The sequence below is a fragment of the Coffea arabica genome, chromosome 4e, assembly GCF_036785885.1.
Source record: "Coffea arabica cultivar ET-39 chromosome 4e, Coffea Arabica ET-39 HiFi, whole genome shotgun sequence".
In the NCBI taxonomy this organism is placed as follows: domain Eukaryota; kingdom Viridiplantae; phylum Streptophyta; class Magnoliopsida; order Gentianales; family Rubiaceae; genus Coffea; species Coffea arabica.
In genome coordinates, this window is record NC_092317.1 from 41,198,973 (window position 1) to 41,216,974 (window position 18,002).

At 34.9% G+C, this 18,002-nt stretch overlaps 1 long non-coding RNA gene across 2 annotated transcripts; it reads left to right on the forward strand.

Annotated features, from left to right (window-relative positions):
- Window positions 1-512: 512 nt before the first annotated feature.
- On the forward strand, window positions 513-4,573 carry LOC113742001 (uncharacterized). Of its 2 annotated transcripts, none has more exons than XR_011813722.1 (5): window positions 513-1,008; window positions 1,289-1,704; window positions 3,116-3,402; window positions 3,777-3,892; window positions 4,378-4,573. It is a non-coding gene; the product is annotated as an uncharacterized lncRNA (long non-coding RNA). The 2 variants fall into 2 exon arrangements; XR_003460773.2 differs by having other exon boundaries at window positions 1,327-1,704.
- Window positions 4,574-18,002: the final 13,429 nt, after the last annotated feature.

The window sequence follows — 18,002 nt, forward strand, 5'->3', positions numbered from 1 at the left end:
ATTAGTTGAATTGTGCATTTTTTTTTTCTTATTTGAAGATAATGGATTAATAGTGAAGTTTTATAAATAGTAGTTATAATTGATATAAAGTTTTAGCACCTATAAGAACTAGTTAAATTTTATTAAAATGCTTTTCCATTTATATGAATTTAAAAAATTTTGCCACTCATACTAGAATTTTTAATCATACTAAAATTTTTAAAATTGTGACACAAAAATAATGAATAAAAATGAAATCTATATTTCAAATACAATTATAAAAGACAAAATTGCACCAATTTTTCTTGTGTAAAAAGGGGGGAATTATGATGTCCAAATCTAGTTAAAATTCAAGACAAAAACAAAGTGGCACAATTTTAAAATTCAAGGCAAAAAAAGAGGCGCAAATTTGTCCAAGTCTCTTGTACTATGTAGATGCAAAACAATAACTTTTCTAAGTGTTGAACTTTCTCTCAGACTCTCACAAATCACCTCACTTTTACTCAGCCCATCAGCCCACACTCACTTCTACATCCACGGCTCCACCTCCACTTCCACTTCCATTTTCACCTCCACCTCCACCTCTACCACACTCTCGATCTCTTCGACAATTGAAGACCAGTGAAGTACCGTGGCTCTTGGGCATTGAAGACCAAGTAATTCTCCAAGTCTCTGCGGGCCGATGTTGAGTCAGATCTTAGTGGCTTAGTGAAAAAACGAGACCTGCAGCGCCCGGCATCTTCCTCCGATAGGAGAATGAGTCTAAAGGATGACTCTTCCCGAGTCATCGCCGGCAGGAGACTTTGTTGAGCCCTGATCAGTACACGCTTTTATTTAAGTCAATGTCCTAGGAACAGAAGACCTGTGAATGTCACTGAACGGAAAGTCTTAGGGCAGTAATCAGGGACTCAACAAACCCAAGAACCAAATCGGCTAAGCTAAGGCCTAAGGCCAGTTGCCTTCCCTGGACTGATTGGCTCCGGTCAAAAGACGATTTTGTTGAATGAGATTCGGACTCTTTATCCAAAGGTTAGTTCTTTCCCTCTCTTCTTTATCTCTAAGATAGTTTGCAAATATTTTGGCCCTACGCTTGTTTTTTTTTATTTTCTGAAAATTTCTACCTGCATTCTTGTTGAACCTGCATTGAGGGTGTAATTTTATGGTTATTTATATGATTAAACTTTTCATCCCCTGAAATTTTATTGCCCTAAATCTTAACTTAGGGAAAAAATTAGGGAAAATTTTTTGCCTAGTTATCGTGAATCCCCTAGATTAATTGTATCTTCTACTTTTTGGCCCACTTGGGAAGGACTTGCTGCTTCTCAACGATTTTTTGTACAAAATCAGCTACGGCTGGACTTGGTAGGGGGAGAATGAGTGAAACTGATTCAGAAGCCTTCCAAGCAGCAGTCTTTTCAAGGATTGGTGATCTGGTCAAATTAGACAGGTAATTTTGTGCAAACTCTGATGGTAATTTCTCAGTTACACTCTCACCCAGAGAGCCTTTTTCTTTATTTGAATACACTTGTTGAAGTTCACACAACTGGAAATCTCAAATTTTCTTGCTTAAGAAAATATGGTAGTTTACATTTTTCGAGTGGAAGGATGGCAAAGCATTAGTCAGATAGAATTAAGACGTTCCTTGAAGAATTGAATGATTTCCCAAAATTGCTCCGCAGTAAGCCAATTCAGCTGATAGATGAAGTGACAGAACACTATCTTGAGGTGAGTATATCTTCAACTGTGGATGAAGTTCTTGAAAGGAGGGATGTATTATTAATCATGCGCGTGGCAAGCTGCTGTCATATATGCTCAATGGACTTGTATGTTTATTGTTGTGCCGGTGAACAAGCAAACTCTGGTTTATCATGTTAACAACTTATAATTTATTTTTCTCCCTTTAAAAGTTTATGGCTTAGTTAATCTTGTGTATCTATGGTTTAGTTAGAGTTGTCACTATGTCATTTTGTCAAGCTATAGAGTAGAGAACTGTTTACGCCTCTGTCAGGAATATGGAATTGTAGATGCAGCTTCCTTCTTGCTGGAAAGGGTTGGTGATGTTGGAAGTGCTCTTATGCTCATTCTTTCTGGCCTCAATGAAAAATTTATTGTGCTTGAAGCTTCTATTATCAGTTTAGTTTTTCAGTTATTATTCTAAAAACTAGAACAATTAAAAGGGCTGAGTTAGGCAGTTGGTATGGTTTTTAGTTAGGTTGTGGGCTGAAATGAAACCAGACCATGACTCCGTTTGTTGAATGGTCTAGGGTAATATTGGTACAGGTCATAAGTAACACAACCATACATAGAGGCATGCACCTGTTTCTATATCAACTCCTTAACTCTCTCTCTCTCACACACACACACACAGACACACACAGACACTAGAGTATATTGTCCATCACAATCTTTTCGGAGTTTCTGTAGCATATTTTGTATTTACTGGGAAGGGGCAGCTTTATATATTCATGGTCCTCATATCAGAAATGACTACCCCAGAAATCAACATGAGATGGCATCTTGATATTTCTGGATTGAAGAGGTCCAATGCCTACCTAATTAACGGTCTCTTTATTTTTTTTTGGTTGGCTGATGGCAAGGATTTTGTTGTTTGTTTACATGTTTCACCATGTTTACATTCATTATAGTCAGGTCATCCAGATGCATTCAGTTGGTTATTTTCTAGTATTTGTTGTGCCTTGCGCTCTTTCTATCATGAATTTGATGTGGTTTGGTAAAATTATTAAGGGGCTCATAAAAATGTTAGCAAAGAAGCAGTGAGGAACAGTAATGCTCTGATTTCTTCTATTACCACAGTCAAATTTTTCCCTTGCGTTCCTACTTGTACAAACCTATAGGAGAATGCCCACAGAAAATAGGGAAAGATTAGTTCAACTTTTGTATGTGATCTGTGCAATTCAACTTTGGTTACTTAAGTACGGTGAAGTAGTTTATACATATGTTATGCCATTGTGGATGGGTAATTCCTGTGCTTTTTGGTTCAAATTATCATCTATGTTCTTACCTTAATTATCTTTTATTTCTCCATGCAATTCAGTTTTGGTTACTTAAGTATGGCAAAGTAGTTTATACTTAGGAGTAGTTTGTGATTTGAAGTGTAATTTGAAATGGTTTTCAGAGTATTCTACCTTAGGGCATAAAATAAGATATGGTGAAGAGGACAGGGTGCTTGTTTTTCTTTCTTGAAAAATAAATGTACCTAATAAATCAATAGCCTATCTGATGCCACTGGCTATGAGGTAATTTTTTTTCTCAACAAACATATTATTTTTCATAGTTATGTTCAGCTTATTATTTACTTGAATTGATGACGAGTATTTACTTTGTTAGATCTGAAGCAATACTGAATTCTTGAAGCTAGGAGGGAGTGTTAAAGATAGAGTGGCAATGAAGATTATCGAATAGGTGGCTTAATTGTTTTCTTTAATTTGCTGCTTTTAAAGTTCTCTTATTTGACTTTGAAAGTTTTGAACTTTGGATCTTTCGTTATAGAAATTTGTGCTCTCTAAGCTTAGCATATGTTGTTCTGAAATATTTAAGTGATTTGAGTTTTTGTACGATATGATGGTGTTATTGAGGTAATGTGTTTGAGCACAAGCTAGGATAGTGATGAGTTCTGACCTTGGATGGTAGCTATTAAGTCTTGCAATTTACAATATTTACTGCTTTAACAAGCATTTACATGGCAATGCCAATGCTTTTCAGTAGCTTTTAGTTGTTTTTGTGATTGGAGTAATTTGGGTATATGGATTTTGATAATGTTAATATTGTTTATGCAGTACCACTCCATGTATTCATCCTCTAGTGGTTTGGAGAAATGGGTTGTAAAGATTGAGCAACCCATAGACATCTTTCTCACGATACCCATTGCATCAGTTTCTCTTATATAAATGAGGTACACATTGCCTCAGTTTCTCCTATATGAATGGATAGCTCGACACCTTGTATCGTGATTGATATTACTTTGGTTATCATACTTGACACGTTGTATCCTCTGCTATTCATTACTTTGGATTGTTTTGGTTTAGTTCAGTTTAGTTTATTTGAATGTTTAGCTAAGCAAGCGAATCAAAGTTGCTTTTCCTTTAGTGTTGTGCTTGTAGTCTTATCAATTGGTTATATTGTTCATAGCAGTACTTATAGCAGTGCTTGTTGCATTATCAACTTGTTATATTATTCCTTTGAAGCTGAAGTTTAATAGCAGTACTTATTTCTTGAGCTGATTTTGTGCAATAGTTTGGGGCTGATTTTGAATGTACAGCTTTAATTATTGAGGTTCTTATTGGATTGCATATTTTAGCTAAACAACCTAAGTATTGTTACTTCTCCTTCAGTGTTTTAATCCTCCCCTTATCTACTTGTTTTACTACTTTGTTACAGATAAATGCTATTTAAACAAAATTTTGGGAGCTATCTATAGCAATGACTGAAGGACGTTGAAGACAAAGTCAATTTCTCATGCAAGGGTCCGCTTGGATGTTCTTTGGTTTCTTAAAATTAATTCCTTTTGTAAACGTACCTTATGAATATGTGATATTTGGGCACAATGTTACTTTTATAGACCTTTGTTGGGTAATGTGCACCTCAATATGACATTTGAGTACTTAATATGCTATATTGGCATGTAGCCTAATGCAACAACTACTTTTGATTATCGATTGTTTAGATTACTTCTTTCAATTTATTTTAGATAAATAATTTACCATGCTAAATTGTGAGTTTATTGAAATGGAGCTGACAATGTTAAAGATCACTAATGACAAAAAAGAGCTGTTGCATAACAAGAATCAAAAACTCTTTGTGACAACAAAGCTTGTCACTAACTCCAAACTTCAATTGTGACAACAAATATTGTCAATAAGTAGATCATATAAGTGACAACTTCTGACACTTTTCAGTGACAACCTTGATCAATACATCTCTGACAACATGCTAAGTCGTCAATAAAACTCTTTCATATTGTTGTCACTAATGACAACCATTCACTGACGACTTTTTGTGTTGTCACTATATACTTTTACCGACGGAGATATAGTGACGACTCTGTGACAACTCAAAAGTCGTCAATAAAAGTCATTAGTGACAACATTTCTATGTCCTGTGATGACATATTGTTGTCACTGATGACCAAATTTCTTGTAGTGATTTTTACCACAAAAAAAAAAGAAAAAAAAAGGAGGAAAACAACATACTCTTAAAAGGCATAATAAATTATTATAGAAGTTGAGCAAGTTTAACTACTGTTATAAAAGTAAAATAAGCATGAGTTTTTATTTCAAAATTCTTTTTTATTTTAAATAAAAATTAAAAAAATGATTGAAAAAATATATATGAGAATTTTGAATATAAATTAATTAATGAATTAGTAACACATGTCCAAATGTAAATAGTTGGGCATATGTGTATTAAATCTTGTATTTATTATTTTGAATTACTTTTAAACAAGTTGGGTATTGGGTACCCAAATAAAAAACCCAACCCGTCCAATGAATAAGTTGGGTTGTTCTTACCCAAACCAATAAAACCCATAACCCAAGTGATCCAACCCATCCTTTAAAATTAATGGGCGGGTTGGGCGGGTTGTTGGGTTTTGGGCTTTTTTGCCAACTCTAGAAAAAGAAAAACGGGAAGAAAGAAAATAGTGGACTTTTCAAAAATAGTGCTGCAATTTTGTACTTGAAATGGAAAAAGAAATAATGACCCATAAGTGTTGTAGAAAAATAAGTTAATTAAGTGGAGTGTAAAGATAAATGGAAGAATTAGCAATTTAGCTGTTATTAAAATATATAGCAATTAACGAAAGCAGTAAATATTAGTATTGTGAACAAAAATGTAATTAGAAATTGGATGAAAATTAGATTTTTGCATATGCGCATGCAGTAGTTGAAGTCCTTGCACACTATTTAAACATAATTAATAATATTTTATTGTAATAAAAATTAAAATGTATTACATTAGTAAATAAATTTTTCATCCAAATAAAAAGAAAATGAAAAGAACCAAAGAAAATTTGTACCATGACACAAATGGTGATTGTGACAAGTGTCAACTAATGAAATATTACTGGAATTAAAAAAAAGATTTAGGTGTGAACATGAGAATTAGTTAGGTAACAATTGAAAAGTTTGCTAAATTTTAGGAATAAGGAGAAAGAAAAAATGACAAAAAAGTAAAATAAAAGTTTGTGGATTCACTTAAGGATTAATATTCTATATACTGATAGTATATACACCGTCAGTTTTTTATGAATAACAACTATACAAATTTTAAATTTGAAATTCGGCTTTTACATGTATGTCAGATCCAACAATGATACTGTACATACTGTTAGTGTATATATGATTTACTTTTCACTTAGCTTCGATGATTAATTGAGTTTCAATATGCATTTTGATTTAAATGAAAACCATCAACTCAAAACTCGCTAAATAACTAAGTATAAGTAACAGTGTATAACAAATAATTCAAAATTGAAATTACTTTGAAATTTTATACATGTGACATGCATTCATGAGACTAATATATCTACTTTCAATAAAGAACAGATTAAACCTTTTCTATACTATCTATACAATATATAAAGTAAAAAATTAGGAGCATTACTATGTAATGTTTACACACTTTTAATATTTTCTAAAATTTCATTTATACCCTTATTATTAAGAGTATTTAATTTTTGCTCAAATAAAAAATTGTGATTTCAAGGGTACTTTTGTCAATTAATTAATTACACTACTATTTTAAGAACTTAAATTATATTAGTAATTAGCCAATCGAAATTAATTACCAAATAACTAACGACCACACATAAATATCCTTTACAAAAAACTAATTTTCATGAATAATATTTTTACAAAGGACCATAATTTTGATTATTTGTACACACCTAGAATGTGTCTTATGCACTAATATAATATTAAGTACCAATCATTCATTGACTTTTGTTTTTCTTTACTTACAATTTATCATTGATTCATTTTGCATGCTCTAAAAACATTAAGTTTAAAAAAATTACTCATCGTTTGGGAATTGCATTGCATATTTCATGAATTTTCACAAAAAAAAATTATCTACACAAATTGTACCATCAATCAAGTATAAAGTCAATTTTTTTGATGTACTTAGAAGGCATTCGTTAAGTTGGTCCTTTGAGGAATGACTTTCAAAATTACTTATAGTGATACTCATCCTTTGATTAAGGTTAATCAAATTGAGTCAACGGATATCATGGGCTCATTTTGTGATTAACTATTATTTTAATAGGGAATACTCACAAAATGTAACTGATATTTTTAATTAAATATCAAAAAGTTAACAAATACTAGAAGAAATTGAGAGAGTGAAGAAAATTTAGGAAAAAAAAAGAGAAGGAAAAAGAAAAAAATGTAAACCTATATCTATAGTTTTAGTTACAAAACATTATTTGTTTCAACAAAAAACCCCATTACTATTAACTAATAAATAATAATGATAGTGATACCAATTACAAACGGTTAATTTAATTTGCATGGTTCAGCAACAGAGCTGGCCATCGTAAGCAAAGTTTCTTTTTGGTTTTAGAAAAGAACTTAGAAGAATTTCCTACAATGATGATATTATCAAAATTGGAATATTGTTGCCGATGGATTCATGTTTTGAGAATGGTCCCACACTGAGTTGTTGATTGTAGTGGTTCTGCCCATGATGGGAATTTCATCTGACTTTCCACCGTAAAAGCAACCCAAACTAAGCAAAGCTAATGGCAATGACTAACATTGCAGTCGGTAGCTACTTTCCTAACCTACCTATTTGATAGCTTTTTGATAAAATATCATAATTTCATTAAAATCTACACTAATAATAAAAATTACATCATCAAACATACATAGATATTAAAGAACAGATTTGAAAAGAAATAAAAAATTATATTATAAAATTTCAAATTTAAACATGAAATAAAATAATTATAACTCCATGGGCATTGTACATGCTTCTAATTGGCAGATCTACTGATTAACTGTTTTAAGTCCAAATATTATGATAAGATCTACCAAATAGATGGAAGAAATTCCAAATTTGATAATCCAAATCTGAAAAAAAAGAGCTCAGATCTAATAAAAAAATGAAAAAATTATCAAAAACTCTCACTAGAAATCCTTATGAGAGAATAAAACTCTCACTAAAAATTTTAAAAGAGAAGAAAACTTTCACTAGATAACCCTGAAGAGAGAAGAAACTCTTATTAGAAAATTTTAGGAGAAATTTATTCACACAAATGAAAAGAAACTATTGAGAAGACTCCTCCCATAGAGAAAGATCAGAAAAATCTAATCTCTCCTCCATGAGAAAGTTGATGAAAGTTTTAGTTAAAGAGTTTTTCTAAAGAGAAAGAAGAGAGGAGGAGGAGGAGAGAGACATTAAGCCCAACTTTGTCAACATGCTATGAACTGTTACCTATTTCATAGTTAAATACAATGGAGGGATCGTATTTGTTGTAGTAGAGTGGTTTCTACCATAAAATGGTACTATTAGACTGACGAAACTTCTAGCACATGCACAGATAAGTTGCATCTATGCTGAAACGCATCGGAGTTGGAACTCAAAACAGTCATGTGAGGCGCCATGTTTGGTTAAAGAGAGGGTGTAGTTAGGGCAAAGCATACAATGGAGATGGTGACTGCCTCCCCCCTTTGCAGCCGGATTGTGAGGACATTGAGGAAGAAATCATGGGCTGATAGGGCAATTGAAGTGTAAAGATGACAATTAGACTTAAGAAAATTTTCTTGTATTATGATTTCCATGAAAACTACACAATGATTGAGAATGAATTTATAATACAAAACTTGCCTAAACTAGAGCTATGGACTAAGCTACAATTCTAGCTAGATACAAAATACAATTGTACAGGGTAAGCAGCAATAATAGACTACGATTAAGCCATAATTGTGCAGTTTTCATGGTAGACAACAGAATCATGCAAAATAGGATTGATAGAGTTAACCAAGAAATTACCAGACCATCGCACTTGCTCCAAGCAAGTGCTTCTTGAGGGTTGTCTGTTGGTTTCTTCAAAACTCCATTTATGAATCCGAGCTTGTTTTAGCCTGAAGCACGTTCAACATCGCCCTTCTCCATCTCTGATAGTTATCTCCATCAAGCAGCTGCACAGCCACAAGGAAAGAATTAGTGTAATTAGCCGATGTGAGAAAATATGGTGATGTTGGATTTTGAAAAAGGTTCATTGTCGAGAGAGTTTCCTGATTGGAGCAACTTGATACTGACATGATGAGGGAAACCTCGGAAAAGATTAGTATCAAACCTGCTCTAATAATTCAAAACTTGCCTAAACTAGAGCTATGGACTAAGCTACAATTCTAGCTAGATACAAAATACAATTGTACAAGGTAAGGAGCAATAATATACTATGATTAAGCCATAATTTTTGGGACAATCAAGTCATAATTTTTGGTAATCTTTGGTAATCTTTTGTAATCAAGTCGTAATTTTTGGTAATAATAGACTACGATTAAGCCATTATTTTTGGGACAATCAAGCCATAATTGTTGGGAATCTTTAACAGCCCCCCTCAAGTTGGACTGTGTAAGGATGAAACACCCAACTTGGATAGTAATCGATGGAACTGATCATCACTCAAGGCTTTAGTAAAGATATCTGCTGGTTGAATCATCGAAGGAATGCAGGTTGTCTCAATTGCCTTTGATTCAATGTGTTCTCGGACAAAATAACAATCAATTGCAATATGTTTTGTTCTTTCATGATAAATCGGATTAGAAGCAATATGCATAGCAGCTTGATTATCACAAAACAGCTGCATCGGTTGAGAATGATCAACTGCAAAGTCACATAACAAAGTACGTAACTAGATAAGTTCACTGGCAGCAGAAGCCATGGCTCGATACTCTGCTTCTATTGAAGATCTGTGAGGACTTGTAAAATCTCTTATATTTTTCTTAAAATCCCCTTTTATTTGGAAATTATTACTTTATAATAGCCTTACTACCCAATCACCCCACAATAAGTGCAAATGAATATAGAATTAAGGGTTCACCCTTTTCGTTTTCAAGTTAGTGCGAATTAGGGTTTTTACGCCTATCCGTAGTGTGATTATCCGGTACAGAATGGGGATCAAATTTGGTAATTAAGAGTGAGTTTAGATGATATTAAGTGTGTGAATAGAGGTGATAATAATAAGTTAGTGAATTATAAGTTAAAACTCTAGTATACGCGATTTAAGAAAAAACGGGTTGAACCGACGGGTACCGTTTGTTACCGAGTGAGTGCACCACTTGAACACTACTTTATTATCTTAATCTTCTTGCTATTAAGTGATTAATATCAGCCCCAAAATATCCCTTATGGCAGCCGAAATTATTGACTCAAAAAGGAGAGAAAAGAAAAAAAATTGAGATGCAAATTGGTTGTGACAAGTGGCGGTCATCCATGGCTTGATTGACCAACTAATTTCCACCATCTTTATCACTAAAAACTACTCAAAATGCTCTTCATTTTTCACCATACCAGCCGAGAGAGAGAGAGAGAGAAAAGCAAGAGAAAGGAACTTCAATTTCATCTTGAATCAAGCCTTGTTTGAGTGAAAACAAGAAACTAAACTGATTAGCTTACAATTTGAGAGCTTGGGAAGCTTAGGGAACTAAAGTTTGCAAAGGGAAGTGAAGGATAACTCTTGAAAGCTCTTGTCTTGAGGTATAATGGCTGACTATTAACTTTTCCTTTTCCCTTAATCATGTTTGAGTTGTGTAGTAGCTTGTAATTTTGCTTCTGATGCCTTATTCAAGTGGTTTTGATGATTGGGGTGATGAATTTTGAGTTAGGGTTTTGATTGATTCACTTATAATTCTTGTTGGTTGAATGGTACTTGGTGTATATAAGCTGGTATATGAGGTGGTAGTGATGGTTTTAAACTAGAAATGGGACTTATACCTTGATTGTAGCAAATTTTCAGAATTGAAGTTAAGGTATACCCTGTTCTGCCCGGTTCTAGTTCACCTTGTTAGAGGCCGAATTAGGCTTAGCCTAAAATATGAAAGTTGTAGAGAATGATGTTTTATATTTCCTGCAAATTTTCAGCTCAATCCGAGCACCGTATCTTGTGAAAAGACAAAACTGCCCCTGACTGCCATAGGTAGAGCCCTGTGGACAGCGTTGACCTTTCACCAATCTGACCGCATCTGTTCACCCTAATCCGTACTGAATTAGCCTTTGGCCAAAACACAGAAGTTGTAGTGCTATGTCTTAGCTTTCTAACGCCCCTAAAAACGCCTCAATCGGACTTCGGTAGCCTGAGTTATTGTGAGATTCTGGTTCTGTAATTTGAAAATTTGACCTGGATACACTACGAACTGGACTGAGTGGTCTTCATCAAAATTGTAGGCCTTTGTCTTAGCTTCGAAACAGTATAAATTGTACCTCAATCCGATAAACGTAGTTTCGATTGTGCCCGTTACGCTAAGCAACGACAAATCTATCTTTTGTTTTATGACTTAAACTTCATTTCCGGACATTTTCCTAGTTTGATTTTGTACTTGTATGACTTTGAGCCTATTGAACGGCTATTGAAATGAGATTATTTTGTGTGTAATTTTGGGACTGATTGAGGAAAATAATGAAGCCATAATGGCTGAAAAATAGGTAAATACAAAGGACGTGCTGCCCAAATTTACGCTCGAGAGCTAGGTAGATATACTCGCGACTTGCGTAAGGATTTGAGAACGAATACCACTTGAACCATCTAGGATATTTGCATCTTCTTTTATCGAGGTATATAAGTTAGAACTTGGTTGACCTTGTACCCTTGAAAAAATGAAATTTATGATTAATAGAAATACGTTTTCTCCATTTCTTCGACTCAAATGGTATTTCAAGTGTAATTGCTTCAAAGTTTCAAAGGTTTACGAGCGAGCATGAATTTTTCAGAATTTGATAAGTATCGTGAATACTACTTAAGCGCATTGCATTTACTTGATTTTCTTGAAGCGAAACTCCTATGTTTTGAACTCTAAAGAGTTTTACATTCGCAAATGATATTTTATCGCAGATTTGGACTCCAACCAAGGAGTTGGACCTGAACGTGACTTTTGAGAGGCACTAGACCTTTGGTGAGTGCTTCCAAATACCTGATTGAACTAGACACTTGTTTTCAACACTTGACCAATGTGATTTAATAATATGTCATTTGTTTGATCAGGCAAGAGTGTACTTTATCGCACTTGCCCTAATATGAGATATACTTGTTTATTGTTGCAATGGATTTGATATATTTGTGTATACGGTGCGCATTTCCTGGAATTCTAGAAACCTTGTGGCAAGTTACTCGAGTCGAGCCGGCAAGGGGCTTGGTCGATTGGGTAACGAACCCTGGGTCTTTTGTTTTGTCGAGTGGAGTGATATCTTCTCGACTAACCGGTATACTCAAGTATTACCACCAGTGTTTATTGAAGATTTTGGGCCCAGTAGGGGGTTTGAATGATGGACGGAGAGTAGTTTAAGTGGTGCTCTACTGGATTGGTTACTTACTTGAAAGTTGATGAAGTGTCAATTATTACTTGATCAAGCTCTGGTGATGCAATGGAAAGTTGGCTCCTGAGAGCCATCTGTATCCTTATACTTTGGAATGATTAGTACTTCTCGTGTTATTGTTTTGTTTTAAAAGAAAACTTTACACTCGCTCATGTTGAGTTTTGCTACTTGAAGTGTTATTGCTCACTTTTATGAACTTTCATACTCGGTACTTTGCTACGTGATACTTGCACGTTTAAATAATGGTCAACTTGCTGTTTGGAACCTCATTGGGCTTTTAACTCATTCCACGTCATTTGTTTTCCTTACAGGGGGTACGAGCGAGGCGTGAGACGTGTACGGACTAGCGTAGTCTAGTTATTTTGAATTTTGAATTTGTACTCACGCTAGTACCCGACTACGGTTGATTGTACTCGAATTGTAATCACTTTGAAGTATTTTGGTGTGTAGAATCTTTGTATCTGAATTTGAGCATCAATGTATATATTAAGTTGAAGTGGATGTGTTATTTATTTTCTATGAATGTACGTTATTTTTCTTGAGTTATGAGTGAGTGAGCCCTGGCGAGAGTTGGGCAGGCGACCCGCCGAACCCTTTGGTTCGCCTTAGGGAGAGGTGAGGTCGTCACAAGATCGACTCACGGTGGGCTGCTTCTTGGTTTTCCAAGAAATAGGCGCATCACCAAGTGTCATAAAGTATCTTGTGGTTGACCTTCGAGTGATAGGGCAGGCTCCCCAATCTGCATCACAATACCCTCGTAACTGGAAACTATTCTCCCGAGGAAAGAATAACCCTTGGCCTAGGGCACCCTTAATGTACCGCAGGATTCGAAAAGCAGCTTGTTGGTGCTCTGTAGTGGGCGACTGCATGAATTAACTCAAGAAATTAACTGCATAGGTGATGTCAGGTCGAGTAATTGTTAGATAGAGCAATCGACCAATTAGACGTCGGAAAAGAGTAGGATCATGAAGTGAGAACTGGTAGATGTTCCCAAATGGTGCTGCTGTTGCATGGGCGTTGTGCTCGGTTTGGCATCTAATAACCTTGCATCAGCAAGAATATCCAGAGCATACTTTCGTTGACTAAGAAAAATGCCCTTTGGACTGTGAGCTACTTCAAGACCAAGAAAATACTTGAGATGTCCAACATCTTTAAGATGGAATTGGGTTGCCAGAAATTGTTTCAGACGGCTACACTGAGCTGAGTCATTCCCTGCAATAATAACCATGTCATCAACATATACTAGGACAACAAGAAACATACTGTTAGACTGCCAAATAAATAAGGATGAATCGGCTCGAGATTGTACAAAGCTGTAGGTCTTAAGAGCTGTGATAATTTAGAAAACCATTCTCTTGAAGCTTGTTTGAGCCCATACAGAGATTTATTGAGACGACAAACGCGAGTATCCCCTAGTTGAAGGTATCCGGGTGGTGGAAGCATATAGATCTCCTCATGGAGGTCACCATGGAGAAAGGCATTATGGACATCCAACTGATGTAATTCCCACTGCTTAGATGCTGTAATAGCAAGTAAACATCGAATAGTGGTTAATTGTGCAACTGGAGAAAAAGTTTCTTTGTAGTCTAACCCTTCAATTTGCGTATAGCCCTTGGCTACAAGCCTAGCTTTGTAACATTCTACTGATCCATTAGATTTATACTTCACCTTATAGACCCAATGACATCCAATAGGTCGTTTCTTATCTGGTAAAGGTTAAAGGTTCCATGTAGGATTTGCCTTTAGAGCAGCTAATTCTTCCTTCATAGCAGATACCCATTTTGCATTATTTTGAGCCTCTGAGTAAGATAAAGGCTCCTGATCGGCCAATATTGCTACAAGAAAGGTTTGATGCTGTGGTGAAAAGGCAAGATCACTAATGTATGAAGAGATAGGGTATTGTTAGGTCGAGGAAACAGAGTTGGAGTGAGTTGGCCGACCAGGAAGATTGTAATGATAGTCCTTCAAGTAGGCTGGTGGATGGCGATTCCGCGAAGTTCCATGGAGTTGGTCATTTTCTGTACTTGGTGTAGAACTAGGCAGTTTAGGAGAATCGTTAGGATTACTAGGGGAATTAAAAGACTCAACAGGTAATTCATGAAAAAGCTCATCTGACTCAGGAAATTGAGTTGTTTGAGGCAAAGGTTTTTTCTTAAAAAACTCAGATGAAGGTTTTTGTAAAGAAAAAATATTTTCATAAAAATTTACATCACGGAATGCAAAAAACTTTTGAGTTTCCAAGTCATGAACTTTGTACCCCTTTTGTCCTGAAGGATACCCAACAAACACACAAGTACGAGTTTTAGGTTGAAATTTATCCTTTGAATGTATTGGATTGATGGCAAAACAAAGACAATCAAAAATACACAAGTGATCATAGAATGGTGTTTTATTAAACAAAAACTCATGAGGGAATATACCGCCTAAAACTCTAGTGGGAAGTCGATTAATAAGATATGTTGCTGTAAGAACACATTCTCCCTAAAACTTTAAGGGCAAATAGGCCTGGAAGCGTAGTGCTCGAGCAATATTTAAAATATCTCTATGTTTTCTCTCCACAATGCCATTCTGTTATGGAGTACCGACACAAGAAGTTTGATTAAAAATTCTTTTTTCATTGTAAAAGGATTTTAAAGTCCCTTCAACTAATTCATAAGCATTGTCACTTTGAACACCTTTTGTTTTAGTACCAAATTGGGTCAAAACAAAATTATAAAAATTCATAAAAATTTGTGAAACATCACTTTTATGTTTCATTAAAAAAATCCACACAGATCTAGAAAAATTATCGACAATTATAAGAAAGTAATGTGTACCACTTGAAAATAGTGTATGATATGGACCCCATATATCTATATGCACCAAATCAAAAACAAATGCAGATCTTTTATTACTAGGACCAAAGAGATGTCTTGAGCCTTTCACTCTTGGGCAAATAAGACAATCATTCTTAAATTGTTAAATTGTAAATGGGATCAACTGGGAATGTTTAAAAAACGATCCTGAGAGGGATCACCAAGACGTTGATGCCACAATTCCATTAAACTTGCAGTTGCACACGTCGCACGTTGATGATTACCCTTTTGAAGATAATACAGTCCACCTCGTTGCCTACCCACTCCAATCAATTTCTTCGAGAAAAGGTCCTGCATAAGGCAAAAGTCAGGGAAAAAGGAAATAGAACAATTATGTTCTCGAGTCAGTTTGCTAACAGAAATGAGGTTACTATGAAAATCTGGAGCAAATAGTACTTTAGAAATTTTAAGTTGATCTGAAAAACTATAGGCTCCTTCTTCATTAATATTTCTTATGGTTCCATCCGCAAGGTAAATAGGTTTATTGGGTATTGGATGGAGATCTTGCAAGGAACTTTTCTGATTGGAAAAATGGTTAGTTGCACCTGAATCTAAAAGCCAAGAGGATGTTTCAACACAATTAAGAGAGGAGTGCGTACTACCTGCAAAATTAACCAAACCAGGATTCTTTTCTTGACTCAAAAGATTCAAAATCTGCTGATATTGCTCTGGGGTGAAAATTGGTGGCTGCGATGGCACTTCGTTGAGTCCTTACTGCTTATAGTCAAAGGAAGTTTCTCCTCGACAAAGGTTGGCAGTAGTGGGATTAGTCTTAGTCTTCCCTTTCAACTGCCAATTGGTTGGATACCCAATTGTTCATCTCAATCCGTATCTTTTGATTATTACAAAATAAATGGATGATACTAATATTCCCAAAATAGATGTTTTCAGATTTGGAGCAAAACAGACTAACATATGCTGAAGCATGAGTCGGATGCACAAAAAGTCTGCATCGGCCGTCCGACAACCTTCGAGTAACTTCGGACGCATAAGGAACTCACTATTGGACGTCCGAAGATAATAAGCCGAGTTCTCTAAACTCACTGACTTCGTTCGGACGTACAACACCTGAGTACCGGACATTCGACAAACGTTGCGACACTTCAAATGCAAAGCATTGAAGCACCGGACGTCCTAAACATTTCAAGAAATCTTCTTGAACTCACTGCCTGCGATCGGACACGAAAAACCAGCCTATCAAACGTCCGACACCACCAACGGCTAGTTGACTCTTCAACTGCTGATAAGAGTATATTTTACGTATTTTTAGTGTGCTTTATTAATTAGTTTTGGTGTGTTTTATTTAGTTTTATAAATAATTAACTAAGATTCTAGTGAAAATATGCATTTTGTGGTTAAAGTGTGAAAATTGCATTTCTATTGATTTTTATGGTAAAAACTTCATATTTTGTAGGTTTAATGATTCAATCATCAAATGAAGTGCATTGAGAAGATATTTGGATGGTTGAAGATGGATTAAAGTGGTGAAAATAAAATATGAAGTGTAAAAGGAAAAATGCAATTTGAATCAAGAAAAGTCAGCTTTGACAACTCTGACACGTTTTGGTATTTTAACTATATCTGGAGCTACATAGATTGGATTCAGATGATATTTATATCATTTTAAAGCTAAGAGACAGATCTACATTTGGTATGAAGACATCAAAGTCCAATTCGGCTGTTTTCCTGGTCAAAATGTCAAAATACAGAAGTCAAAGTCTGCTGCTGAGAGCTGAAAACGCGGAATTGACCAGTCAGTGGTATTTTTATCATATCTCGGTCTAGACAGCTCCAAATTGGATGATTCTTGAGGCATTGGACAGCTATTTCAATGGACTACAACTTCTATGTTTTGTACAAGAGCTAATTCAGCCGTCATCATAGAGAAAATAGCAGTTGAAGTAGCCAGATTCTGGTCAGAAATAGCTGCTGGTACAACCTGTTTTCTCCTTCAACAATTTACAGCTATGGATGAACGTATGACAACCAATTAGCAGCTGTAAAATGGATGTTTCAAGCCTCATTTCCTGATTGCATTCATCTATATATAACCATGGACTTACAGGATTCAAGATAACTTGGGAAAAGGCTAGAGAAACTTACCAGAAATGTAGTTTTCACTAGAGTTTCCTTGGTTCATTAGTATAGTATAGGTAGAGTAGTTTATCCATCTTGTATTTGTAGTTAGATTTGGATGAATATTGGAGGGGCAAAGATGAAGAGGTTGATCTCATGTGACAAGGGTGATATCTCTTCTACTACTTTCTCTCTTGTATTGGATTTCATGTTTAATTATAATACAAGTTGGCTTTGTGTTTTTATTATGTTTAGTTAAAGTTTATGCCTAGAGTTATGGTTGAACTTGCATTATTTTGTTTGTGAGGTTTACTTGGCTATTTGGTGATATTATTTTGAGCACGTTATTTATCACTTTTGGTTATCTAATCATGATTAACTGGCCATTAATTATGATAATCTTAAGGTGTTAAGTTTGCAATGAAAATTGGAATTTAACACTAGTTTAAAGAAGTGATAAGCCTAGGGAGTACACTCACGAAAGTAGAGGTGCACCTATGTGGCTTAAGTGACTTGTTTCATGTAATTTCATAGAAG